The 12,885-nt window shown below is 42.4% G+C and overlaps 1 protein-coding gene across 1 annotated transcript in view; it reads left to right on the forward strand.

Annotated features, from left to right (window-relative positions):
• Positions 1-12,885, forward strand: part of LOC146776290 (neural-cadherin-like) — a 567,428-nt gene that overhangs the window by 326,829 nt on the left and 227,714 nt on the right. The window lies entirely within an intron of this gene.

Raw genomic sequence — 12,885 nt, forward strand, 5'->3', positions numbered from 1 at the left:
TCTTACTGTACACCAATAAATTAAATGAGGCCCTGGTAAAAGAAAATCTAAGGATATTCCTTATGTAGACTCTACGCCACTCCGCCTCCTGCTATATGCAGATGATGTGGCTAGGACCCCTCTGTCTTTACAGAAGTGTATCACAAATTATGTAACATTTATGAGGGATCTGGACTTGCTTGTTAAAACAAAGACCTTTATCATGACAGTGGGAGCTGGGAGAAAAAAGACCGGAAAATATCAGATTGAAGGTAGGAAAATAGATTACGTAGATAATTCTTCATACCTGGGTATCCTTTTTGATTCCAAATTGGGATGGTGACATCCAGAGCCAAACAAGTGAATTAAAGTATAGCTGCAATTTTTAAATTTGCTAAAAACGTAGGTAATAAGCCTATACAGGAGATGGTTAAAATCTACCTAGCAAAAACAATACCTGTTGTCACTTACGGAGCAGCAATTTGGGGCACTGTACAAGTGGACAGTTTACAATCGATAGGAGATAGATTTGCTAAGAGATTATTGTCTGTCCCACTGAGCTGTTTTAATCTATCCCTCATAAAGTAATAGGCCTACCTTTTTTTAGTGATACTATTAAAATGGCCCCTTTAATATTATGGTTGTCTATTTGGAAAAGAAAGACTGTGCCCTTAAACCAGCGCATTTTAAAGGATATTATGAATTTAGATCATGCCCTTAAAATTCCATGGCTGCATTATGTAAGGCAGTTATTTTTCTCTTTGGGTTTGGCGGACCTCTATGGTAATCCAACTCACTGTAAAATCTTTCTAAGACCAGAATAAAATATATCTTAATGGCCAAATGTTCACTTGATATATGGGATAGAAATAAAGAAAAATCCACAATAATTGCATACTACACTCTGCCCTCTGTATTATAAGGAACTGCTTCCTATGTTGCTTTCGTCGAAAATCCTTGCCACCGTTATATTTTGACGAGATTTTGTTTAAATTATGTTCCTTTGATGTTGAGGTACCCTGCAAATGTATTTGCATTGAGTCATCTTTCATCTTGCCCATGTGATGCTGTTTCAAAGCAATCGACTGAACATATCTTATTTTTCTCTCCGTTTTATCAGATCGAAAGGAAAAGGTTTATTAGTCTTCTTCTGACAAAATTCAGTTTGCATAATCATAGGGTAGCATTTAGCATTCTGCAACAACTAGAAACACCCTATGTATGCTTTGTGTTGGCTTCTTTTCTACAGGCAGCTATAAAAACTTGTGGGCTGTCATTTCTCCAACACTATAAGTTGAAGAGCAGAAAGATAAGTCAGGGATAAACTGATAAAGCTTTGTATTTGAATATGTATATGGAGCCTCTACCTTGTGAACATATATGGATTTTGGTGTGTCTCCAGTCAAATAATGACTTGGTTGTAATCTTTTTTAATTGAAAATTAATGTGAGGGGAGTAACATAGAGAATACCCACTTTTTAATAGGTATTGATGAATTGTTAGTTGGGAATATATTGACATAAGAGTGATTCGGTAATACCCAAAAGATATCATTAGATATGTTCATTTATATTACGATACGACGTAGCTGTATTTTTTTAGTTAAGAGAACTACAATAGATAACAGTCCCTCCTTAGAAGTAAACTATTTATGAAATATAAATTGTTAGAGGGGGAATGAACTGATGTAAGGATGGTCTGGTAAAATACTTAAGATAGTATTTTAATTTTGTGATGAAATTATTTTATGTTTTACCACTTTTATTTTAATTTATTGTATTGTTCTCTACACTTTTATTCTTTTTATTGCGAAATAAAGTTCTAACTAACTAACGCCTACTTGAGGCAGACACAAATAATGAAAAATGTGTTAATTTCTCAAGACGAAATGACATATTGCATGTGTGCTGCAATGCACATCACATACCACATGTGTGGGAAACTGCTGAGTTTGTCTACGCTTATGAATTTTTAATGGAGGAGTATGCTTCCCATACAATTCCAGTGCATACTCACCTCTGCATCATGGTGCGAGACTGTGAATCATACTAGGCAGCATTGTTTGTGCACCAGTACTGGGGTGACTCCTGGAGCAGGCCAATCTTTGTGGTTATGGTATTGTGCTGTGTTTTTTCACTTGCACAACTCATTGCCGCCAATTGCCATGCCTTGTTGCCTTGCCTGAAAAATTTGTAAGTCTGAGCACCTGTCTTGTGTTACCTTGCACTGTTTATTCCTATCTTAAATATCAAATATTAACTGGCTGGAGCCTGCTCCAGCTTTTCATATGAAGGGAGCTGCTTCATTTAAGAAAGCACATATATTAAACTGGAGCTCTCTATGTCCGACAGTCCTACAAAAAATGTATATTCTTAAAGATCTGTAATTTACAAAGGAAAATAAATCCGTTATTGTCAAGCCAATGAAGTTGTAACCCATGCTCCAATCCCAAATGTTGTTAAGACTGAAAAAGCAGGGCCTGTACATTTCTAAATCGGTTAGCTGAATAGTGCTTGTCCTGTAATAAACCACACCTCCAGTTATGCTGCAGTACAATAAGACATTCGACTGACTTCCAGCTCATACACCACCTGCATTTCCTAAAGTCCTTGCCAACTGAAACCATAACCTTCATTTATACAAGAGATTGATTTTCTATTACTGGTTTAAACACCACAGCTTAAACCCAGGCAGATGTTCTCCCTTTTTGTTTAATATGTACTATTGAGTCACCTTTTGTAGAAATTAATTAGGGACAGTATGTAATTCACTGTAAGTTGAGAAGTGGTCCTTTTTATGTCTATTAGAAAACTGAACAGGTTTTCACAGGTGAATATGAGCAGATGGATATGATCACCTTTGGGTACCTGCAATCCCCCAGAATGACAGTAAAGCATATATAATTTTAGTAAGGGACAAATAGAGAGTGACATAGTCCCCAGCAAGATGGCTCCCATGAGATAAATGCTCATCACAGACATCTGCGGTGATGTGCTGGTGACAAGGTGAATCCTGGCAATTCCAATTCAGTCTTCCATCCTTCACATTTAAGTACCACTAAATTGGGTAACAGTAATATCTATAATGTTCAGCACTAAGGCATGTGGCATGGGCAGTATGATATGCAAAACAAGTTATTACTATTAGTAAACAATGTAATGCTTGAAAATGAACTGATGCATACCTTTTCATAGCCCTTATTCAGCCCAGAATAGAGATACTTAGATAGAGGCTACAGGTTTTCAGAGCCAGGCAATCTGTTTAGTCACTTGAGAGGTTATAAGAGGGTTTTCTGTATTCAGCTGCTGGGGAATAAAAGAAAGTTAAAGTCAGATGTATATTTGCGGAAGACTTCTAATGGACAGACACTTTCTGCTGTTCTGATCCAAGTCCTTGTACATTTCACAATCTTCCAAAAGAGGACCTTGAAGACTTTCAACCCAGAATCATTTGTGCAGGTGTACGGCCATAGCTAAACAAACATCAAAAACACTTCATAGAGATGTTTGCCTGCCCATCCAAAATGTAAAAATGCCCTTCTTCGCGCTACACCATGTATTTTGCAAATGTGATGTTTTGTTTGACTAAGTATTGCTCACAAATCAGCCTATTTGCACTTCTTTATTCATCTTCTCTGACCATAACCATAGTTGATGCTATCGTCAGTTTCTGTCCTATGCGTGGTATTTCTGCTCAAAATGCCTTTGTGCTTATGTCAAATAAATAAATACCATGTTAGTCACTGACAAACTGCCCCTCTAAAAGCCTTTGTTACCAAGCCCTACAACACAAAAGCAAAACACCACCCTCAAAGAGTGCTTCCCCAGGATTAAGTGAAAATGAGAGCTATCCGAAGAGTGAAGATTAACTAAAAACCACAATCAGAATAAAGGAAAATTCTCATCTGTTCTTCAAGGTACAGCATGTCCTTCCTAGAGGACAGTAGATGGACTTTATGTCAAGTTCTCAAAAGATAACTCCTCAAAATAGATATTTATTTCTACAAAGACCTAGCAGCTACAGGAAGAGCACAGGGCCTCCAAAAAATTCTGTGAAGATGACTTCTGCAAGGCAAATGCTTGTAGGCCAAAGATTACATCATCTGGACTTGTTTGAGTGCTATCCACACTAAAAGGCAATCATTCTCTTTGGTTTCTGTTCTGAAGTAAATATACACCATCCAAAAATCCTATCAATTTGACAGTGTTGAATGTGACAATCACATTACTAATTAGGAAAATCTGGACCAACTGGAGGCTTATCTGGAAACTAGTGTGGAATGGCGAAGACCTTGGCAACCATTGTATGCGTAGAACTCCCTGCATAACACACTAACCACCAACCTGATGAGTAAGTACCAGTCAGATTTCTTACTGCAATGTGGAATCAAAATCACTCTATTTAACCTTAACAAGTAACTATTAAATTCAGTGTTCTGATTAAATTACTCACATTACTCACTGCAGTGGATAGGCCTGTCATCTGCTGGTTCGCGTCCTCATTTGACCACTCCACTCAGTAAGTCAAATGTGTATACTCCTTTGTGAAATTAAGCTGCAGAGTCTCAAACAATAAACCCTAAAGATTGACCTCTTTAACAACTACATTGCTTCATTTGCTATATTTTGGAAACCCACCACCCTGGTAACCATCTTGAAGCAGAAGATATGCATGGCTATTGCAGGCTGGAAGAGGAATCTGGTATAAGTCATTGCAGATAAACTAATTCATTCTTTAACGTGAGAAGACAAAGCTCCTGGTTATTTTCCAAGTGGGTGCTTCACCTTTCCCTTTCATGTGGCCCAACACCTTAAACTCTTGCTGTTGCCAATTCAGAAGGTATGCAAGTAGTGAGTATTTCAAATCAAGTCAATGGAACTACCAAGAATAGCAGATTGAAAAAATAAGTCAGCAGACTTTGGAAATGGATTGAAGTGGATAAACCTTCCTAAATATGAAAAATACATTGAAATAAAATAGTGCTGACAAGTGTTTTAATAGAAATAACCTCACCGTATAGCACCTTAGCCCATAGCACAGACAGCATGTTATTACTGCTTGAAAGAAGGACACCAAATGGATTTCAGGTGAGCAATTGAGTAAACTGATCCAAAGGAGCATGGGATCACATGATATGAATTATTTTATTGTATTAAATAGTTTTAGGGGTAAACACCGTACATATTTAAATATAATCCACCCCCACATCCAGTCATTAATGAAAAGTGGTAAGACTGTATATCCTTCCAGAGTCCTCCTTAATCCCACTATTATCTTCCTTGCAATTCCTTGGGAGTTGTTTACACATTTCGGTAGAAAGTAGTATTTGTATGTAAAATGACACTGGTGAGTATATTCTCTGGAATTAATACTTTTAGATGTAGCCCTACACCTGAAGGTAGCACCCTGCACCTTTCTGCAATATCTATATTCTTATTTTGGCATTACCAGAATAAAACCATCCAAAAACACTCTGCCCTGTAGCTGAGTGACCTGAGATTAAAAAACACCCTTTTAGGTATGTGAAATGTGATATCTCAAACCATATTATGTTGCTCTCACTCCCTTTCTCTAAAATAGGTTGCAATTAAAGTCCCATGTAACCGTTTCTCAACTATATTTTTCTTTAATTCTCTCAACTGCATTTAACATTATTTGTAGATTATCAGTATCTTGTGCTATTTTGGGTGACAGGTGTATGGTAATGTGTATAATCTCTTTCCTTGAAATATTATTCTCAGATAAATGTAATTGACTACCTCCATTGCTTTGGAGGTAGTCTATAATGAGCTACAAACATAAGCTGGGGTGTTTGCTATAGATTTATTAAATCCCCACTGGGTCTGTTCTTGTTTTTTTCCCCTGCAGATTCTTGGTTGTTTTTCTGCAAACACTTTATGGTTTGAAGCGTTTGAATTTGACAGGCTAAGCACCATCACACTTGTGTACAAATAATGCAGTGGCAGCTGGTCCATAGGGGCGCCGGGGCAGCGCCCTACTATGCATCATCGACAACACAAAAAGAAACTGCTCACTGCAGTTCGGGCAGCAAGAATGTAAGCAGACGAATTGACAGCTTTGGCAATTTGTTTGTTTACATTTCCGGCCTGTGCTTCACTCAGGTGAAGTGCGCATGTCAACGCACAGCGCACGCAGGCAGGCAAGAGCAGGAGTCTAGAAGATGGACTGCACATGTACGAGAGGAGCGCTCTTTATTTCAGCTCCCCACTCCATTCACAATCCATTAGGTAAGCTGCGCATGCCTAGTGTAGTGCAGGCGTCTGAAGATAGGATCTTGCTCGGGCGGTGACGTGTTTTTCACACTGTCGCCCTATGCCCTATCAAATGCCAGGATACAGCCAAGTAGCTGCCCCCAGTCGCATCCAGTCTTCTGATTTGGCATTTCCTGGCAGTTCGACCAAGAGCGCGAAAGAGCCGGGCGAAGTTAGTTTTAAGCCTGGCCCCTTCTCCCTCTGTGCCTGCAATCCCAATGACTTTTTTGGCACACACAGCGTTTCTTCGCCAGGGCCGGTGAGCCCCTTGCTTGCTATTGTATTTGGGGTCATGCGGAGGATGTTCAGCAGTGCCCACGGCATTGCCCTGTGGATTACAGAGAGGGCCGGCAACCAGTACTTCATCCTGCAGAGAAGAAAGGGGCAGGGCAAGGGCAGAGGCAGGGGGCTGACCGGTAAGATGAAGAGATTCCCAACCGCCTTGATATAACCTAGGCTCAAAACAAATATTGTTATTAAAAAAATATGCACCCCGTGTATGTATGTGCAGTGAATGCAGCTCTGTGAAAGCAGCTCTGTAAATGCATGATAGCCACCTAGAATAAGAGCAACCACCTGCGGTGTGTGTGTCAGACGAAGAGCTGTGTTTTAGCGTACATTGCGTACCACAAAGTAAAAAGACTTGTCAGTGGCTGGGCTCACATCTCGTAATAACGCCTCAGCTGTTCTGGCAGTGTTTTCAAACACTGCCGTGATTTATTAACGAGGCCTGGGCTGACAGCGCTATCCTGCTGCAGCCCTGCCCTCCTGCGAGTTGATCCTTTCCAGACGCCAGGTTGGGGCAGGGAGGAGGTGAGGGGCTGACTGGGATATTTGTGAGCATGGGTTTAAAATAAGTGCTTTCTTGGGACGAAGAGGTGCACATTCAGTATCCTGTTAAAAAGGTACTATTTTACAATCGCACATTGCCCTGTCTTTTTTTATAGGGACGAGGAGACACAAGGAAACACACATAAAATGTAATGCCTCAAACTAAATACATCAGCTCCTTTCCTTTCGACACAGGCGGATTATATTTAGAATCTGCCCTAACCCCGTCAGAGAGGCTTGCTTCGTATGGCATCGTTTACATTTCTCCAAAAGGGGAAGAAACAATAAAAATTAAAGGTTGGCCGATTAGTGTTGTATGTTTGATGACAAACCGAGGGGCCTGTGTAGTCGGTACGGGACTTAGTTGGGAAGGAGCAGTTGATGGGAGAGAAGCAGTAATTGTGTTTTGCTGAAATGTGGAACCTCCTCGGATTGTCTGACCTTGCCGGGAGCACGTTGAGAGCACCAGAGCAGCGGCAGCAGGGAAAGTACTGACTGGTCAAAACAGAGGAATCATGGCTGGCTTTCTGTGAGAAGAAATGTTGTCACTTCAAGTGCCAGTGAAACAGAGGAGTCCATTTGTCGGCCTTTCCACCTGCCTAGGTTTTTCACACCATGTGGAATGCTGTGGGGAGCAGTTCGGAGAGCTCCCAGGGCAGTGTGTGCAGAGCTGGTATCTCTTGATCGTATCTCTTGTTGGTATCTATAGCCACAGAGCTGCAAGCAGTGTTTAACATTCCTGCTCCACCACCTGTACAGACACGGCCTATGGTGCAATGCTTTCACAGAGCTCCCAGTGGCTTCATATGTAGGCCTAGAAGACACTCTGCCAGCTCTTAAAATCCTGTACAAACAAGGTATTGTGTAAACTGAGAAGACAGCAGCATCGCACATGCTGGCGTGCCCTCTTACACGATTTTGTTTTTAGGTCTCGCCTAGCGAAAGCAGCGCATGCGTAGCTCTCGCTATAGCGAGTACCTTTAGGAATCGATTCTGCAGAGGGCTTTTATGCACGCGCCTGCATGGACAAACATGGCTGCTCTTGCCATTTGTCCACAGCAGACAGCATGCGCGTGTCCGTAGGGACTGTGGACAGTCCCACACCATTTTGTTGCGATAGCAACGAAAATGCCGCTTCGCTCATAACTCCGAAAAAGCGCGCACCTTGCAGTTCCCCCGGGGCACAAGCAGTCATCCACTTCTGTCTTTTTGCTGACCTGCAGTTCCCCCAGGGCACAAGCAGGCATCCACTTCTGTCTTTTTTTTTTTTACTTTCAGCGCGTCAGCGAGTCTCTTCTGTGCACTCATGTTCTCACACTGACTGCATGTGAGCAGGCAATGTGCCCACCTATCCAGGACAGACACTGTGCCCGAATGCATTCACCCGGCCCTGGGACAAGGACTCCTTCAGAATATTAACGACCACTCTAAGATGATTTACTCATTAAAACCAAAGGATGCTTATTGTACGCTGTCTGGCCGGGCCAGAACACCCTGTGTGATCTTTCTGATGTCCGTGATGAGGAAAAGTCTGTGTCTTTAGATCGGGAGTTTTGATCTTTCCTTTCATTTATTTACAAGTGTGCGTTTAAAAAAAATATATAATTTGAAGTCCCTTTTTCGGCCGTGAAGTTGGGTTTCGTCTAATGGAAGCCTCACAGGTTGCCAGTCATAAGGAAAAGTCCCTGTGGTCCCACTGGGCAAGCCTGAAGTAACCATGTCGCTAGTGCATGGCACCAGGAGTGTGCAAGGTAGCCAATGGTGAACATTGCGCACGGTTGGAGAGGTGGGTGGCGCAGCCTGTTTTATGAATGTTATATACGTCCGACTGATATCTGCACGGGTGTTATATGCCTTAAGTACACGCATGGCTGGTCTTGTACATCGCCTAATAGAAACCCATGCCGCATCTAGGACGTATAGTGTGTTGCAGATGATGAAGTAGGCGTAATGTTCCAGAATCTCACTCGTTGGTCACCGGGACATACATTGTAATCTAGCCTTAAATTTAAAAAATGTTAAATTGATTTACCTGCTATCTCGTTTCATATATTAGACTGCCCATGTGCTCCTTAAGCATTCAGAGTTATTTAGAGTGTGACACGAGGGACCTAAACCTTAGTGGGGTATTTTGGCTGCAATACGCGTGGCCTGTAAGGCACGAGAACCCGAGAGTTAAAGAAAATGCTTGCCTTGGGTGTTTGCGATGGACGAAATGTAAGTTCGTCACATGGTGTTTTATATTATGTTGTGGTGTCAGAAAGGTGGTTAATGGACAGGTGTGTTCCGTTTGTAACCGTTGTCATTTTAGTATTCGTAACTTCTGCAGTTTGAGCCATGTAGCCCTGACTTGTCTGAAGTAAACTGTTGTACCTCACTCTGAAACTTTGCTGTCACCTGTGTGTTTCGCTCGGGGTTAACCGGGCACATGTGCGTATGGCAATGCTATTTTTTTCTCGTTTAAGTATGACCTATGATTTTGTATCCACTGCATCAATTGCATTAGGAGTTGAACTTGTCTTAAAACGTGTACAGTGTATTCTGCAGATGTTTAAGTTTTTCACGTGCAGGTAAGCAGGGCGCATTGGTTTATTAATTTCACTGCTTCCCAGGTCTTGCTCGCATTGTTTATTCCACCACTTAACATTGATGACAGTGTTATGCTAATTCCACATGTCCTGAAGAGTAAACAGGTATTACTTTGAATGAGCTGCTAATAGCCATTTGAAGCTGGGAGCAGTATGCCGAAATCTGCAGCCAGTCAAGTACGTTGTCATCAAAATAATGGAGGGGCGAGAGGGTGGGCAGGAGTGGCAGGTTAGGGTCGCCTACCCGGCACCTTGGTTTGCTGGTTGCTTTAAGACCCAACAGTGTGAGCTAAACTCCACAATCAATGTGGAATGTGGTTCTACTTCATCTGTGCTCCCATGAGGACAGGCGGCGTGAGCCATTGGTCAGAGGTCACGTGGTTCTCTGTACAGCACTTATGTCTTGTTGGTATTCCATTAGCTCTCGTTCATGAATTAATAGGGATTATATGTAACCATATTTTGTATAAATCTACTTGCTAGTCCACCTGCGTATTCCTAAAGCGGTGCAGTGTTTATTTCATTGTTTTTGGGGACTTTAAGGGTTGACTGACACTGGTGAGAATTCTATGATCAGCTGAGTCATTCTGCTGGCATCGAATGCCTCTTTTGACAACTAACCAAGTCCTATAGCGTCACTTCCGCTGACATCCAGTGGGTCTTGGAATCTGTCATTGGTGTAAAAGCTAAAGTCACCAATGAACGCCATTTAAGTAGCAAAACTACGAAGCACTTTGACCCGCTCTTTGTGCAGGACATGTAGTCTCATATCCGCAAAACCCTCATTCTGCACTTTGATCCTTTAGAACCTATTCTTACTTGGCGCCAGTGGTCTAAGTTATCAGGTTGGCAGGATAGCTCAGTGAGTTAAGTGTTAGTTGCCGAGATCTGAGGGTCACAGAGTTTGTCTCATGTTTCCCCTTCCACAGTGGATTACTGGGCTATCAGCTTGGATTAAGTTGCTGTAAATTCACATGCAGGTCCCGTGTATAGTAAGTAGTGTGTAAAAGGCGTATATATATCGGGTGTACTTTTCCCGGGAAGAATACCCACCTAGCCCATTGTGGTGTGCATAGTGCTGGTGGCGGACCTGCCCTGCCTTCGTACCCACTCAAGTATGCGTGCCTTCGCCAGCCGGAAGTGTCTGAAGCCATTGGGCTTGAAAGCTTATCTCCGGAGGGCCCTGGAATGTTTACTGCCCTGAAGTGAGGTGTGGCCGGCAGCACCTGGGAAAGTGTAGCCCGCTTTTATGAAGTTTGCAGAGTTCACATTCTCTGTGTGTGATATATATATATATATATATGGCAGTCCCTGTCACCTGCTATGCGTTTTATCCTGTAGTTTAAGATCTCTTTTCCCTTTATCCATTCACACACCAAACAGGTTACATTCATATTAAGTCCTGCAGACTTGAGTGCCAGAGGTAGAGGAGGTTTTCATTTAAGAAAAGAATAACCGATTGGATGTTCAGTGAGCCTTTTTCTCTCTCGTGTATCACTGATTAAAAGCAAATGATTGTTCAACAGCACATAAATAATGTTCACAATATTGTTCCCATGGCAACTGTGATGTTGAATATTCTGAACTCTTCCCTCGGCGCGTGGTGTGGAAAAGCAGACTGTGCGGCCCTCTCACTGTAGTGTCACTAGTGGGGTAACAATCGGTTACGTCTTAGTAGTTGATTGATTTTGCTGCCAGGAATATACTGCGGAGGTACTTACTGCAGTTAGTAAGTATCATTGACGTTGGTGTTAATGAGGGTACAAACCGGAGGTTATGATTGGCTCGCGTGGCTAGCTTTCTGTTGGCGCTTGTACACGCTCGCCTCCGCAGGTGGAGTTAGCGTGGTCTGTCGTGCCCATGGTTGAGCCCCACGTTTGTCACCTTAGGTTTGCTTCGCTTTCCTTGCAATGTGGTAGGGGTAGTTCCCAGATGGTAGCATGAGGTACCACATTGTACACTGACTGTTTTGCACTCATTGGCACCCTTTGGTGATAGTTTGTGCGTGCCTTCTCAGGAGCAAAGTTATTGTATCTTCCAAGTTTTAGCTGACTAATGGATACAAGACCTACATTGTATTACAACGTACCTTTGGGTGTCATTTTATCATAGCTTTTTATCGCACTCTTCCTCGCGCCGTCCTGCACCTTCACTTTCTCCCTATCTTCCTCTCTCTACTTTATTATGTCTCGCCCACCCCATCCCCGGCCTTCGCTCTCTTCCATTCACCATCTGTCCCCCGTCCTTTCCCCTCCTCCTTTCACTCAGTCATTTCATTCTTTCCCCTCCTTCATTCACCACTGCCTCTCACCCTTCTGTTAGTTTCTTTCCTACTCTCGCCTCTATCAGTTCTCTTCTTCTCCAGACCTTTCCCTCTTTGCTATCTCACCCCTCCCTACTCTCCTGTCCTCTCCTCTTTTCTCTTCATCCGTTCTTCCTCCAATGTCCCCTCTCAGTGCCACTAGGTGGTATTTGCAGCTGTGTCGTTTATGTCCCGTGCCTGGCCGCTCCTTCCCCCATCTCAGATAATATATTTTTTTTTAATTCTATGTTTTTATTTCTAGAGCGTCCGTTGCTGCACACGAACCCACGTCAGTGGCCTGCATATGTACCTGGGTGCTGTGTGAGCAAGATGTACACTTCACAGCCTCTTACAAAATTAGTTTTCTTTTCCTCCTCACATGCAGTTACGGTTTCAGTACCATCCGTCCGAAGGTGAAATGTATCAAACAATTTAAGGACAGCAGATATTGTAGTAGCACCCAGGATAACGTACGTGCTTCATGGCTAAATACTTATAAGGCCCCAAAAGCGAGACCTATTGGCTATGCCAATGCTTGTTTGAGAATGTCAGCATTTAGCTCTCTGAAGTGGTCGCAAAGTGACTTTTCAGAGCTATACAGAAGGCATTGAATAAATAATGCAGCAATTTAAGAACGAAAGTTATAGGTCGGAGACACCGCTGCATGTGTGTGCCACAACTGGACTCACTTCACACTGCCTATCAGCATGGCACAAGTCTAGAGGCCAAGAACACAACCAAGAATCCTGGCTCTTTATACTAAACTTCGTGATCTTGGACTTTCTCCTCCCCATACTGCAATCTATGTAAAACAATTAACAAGCGATAGACAGTTTTGCCAGTCACTGTCTTTGTTAGGACAGATTCACAATTGCTTTATTAACCTTCCTGCTTTCTCAAATTTGCTTGAAAA

The sequence above is a fragment of the Triturus cristatus genome, chromosome 12, assembly GCF_964204655.1.
Source record: "Triturus cristatus chromosome 12, aTriCri1.1, whole genome shotgun sequence".
NCBI lineage: Eukaryota > Metazoa > Chordata > Amphibia > Caudata > Salamandridae > Triturus > Triturus cristatus.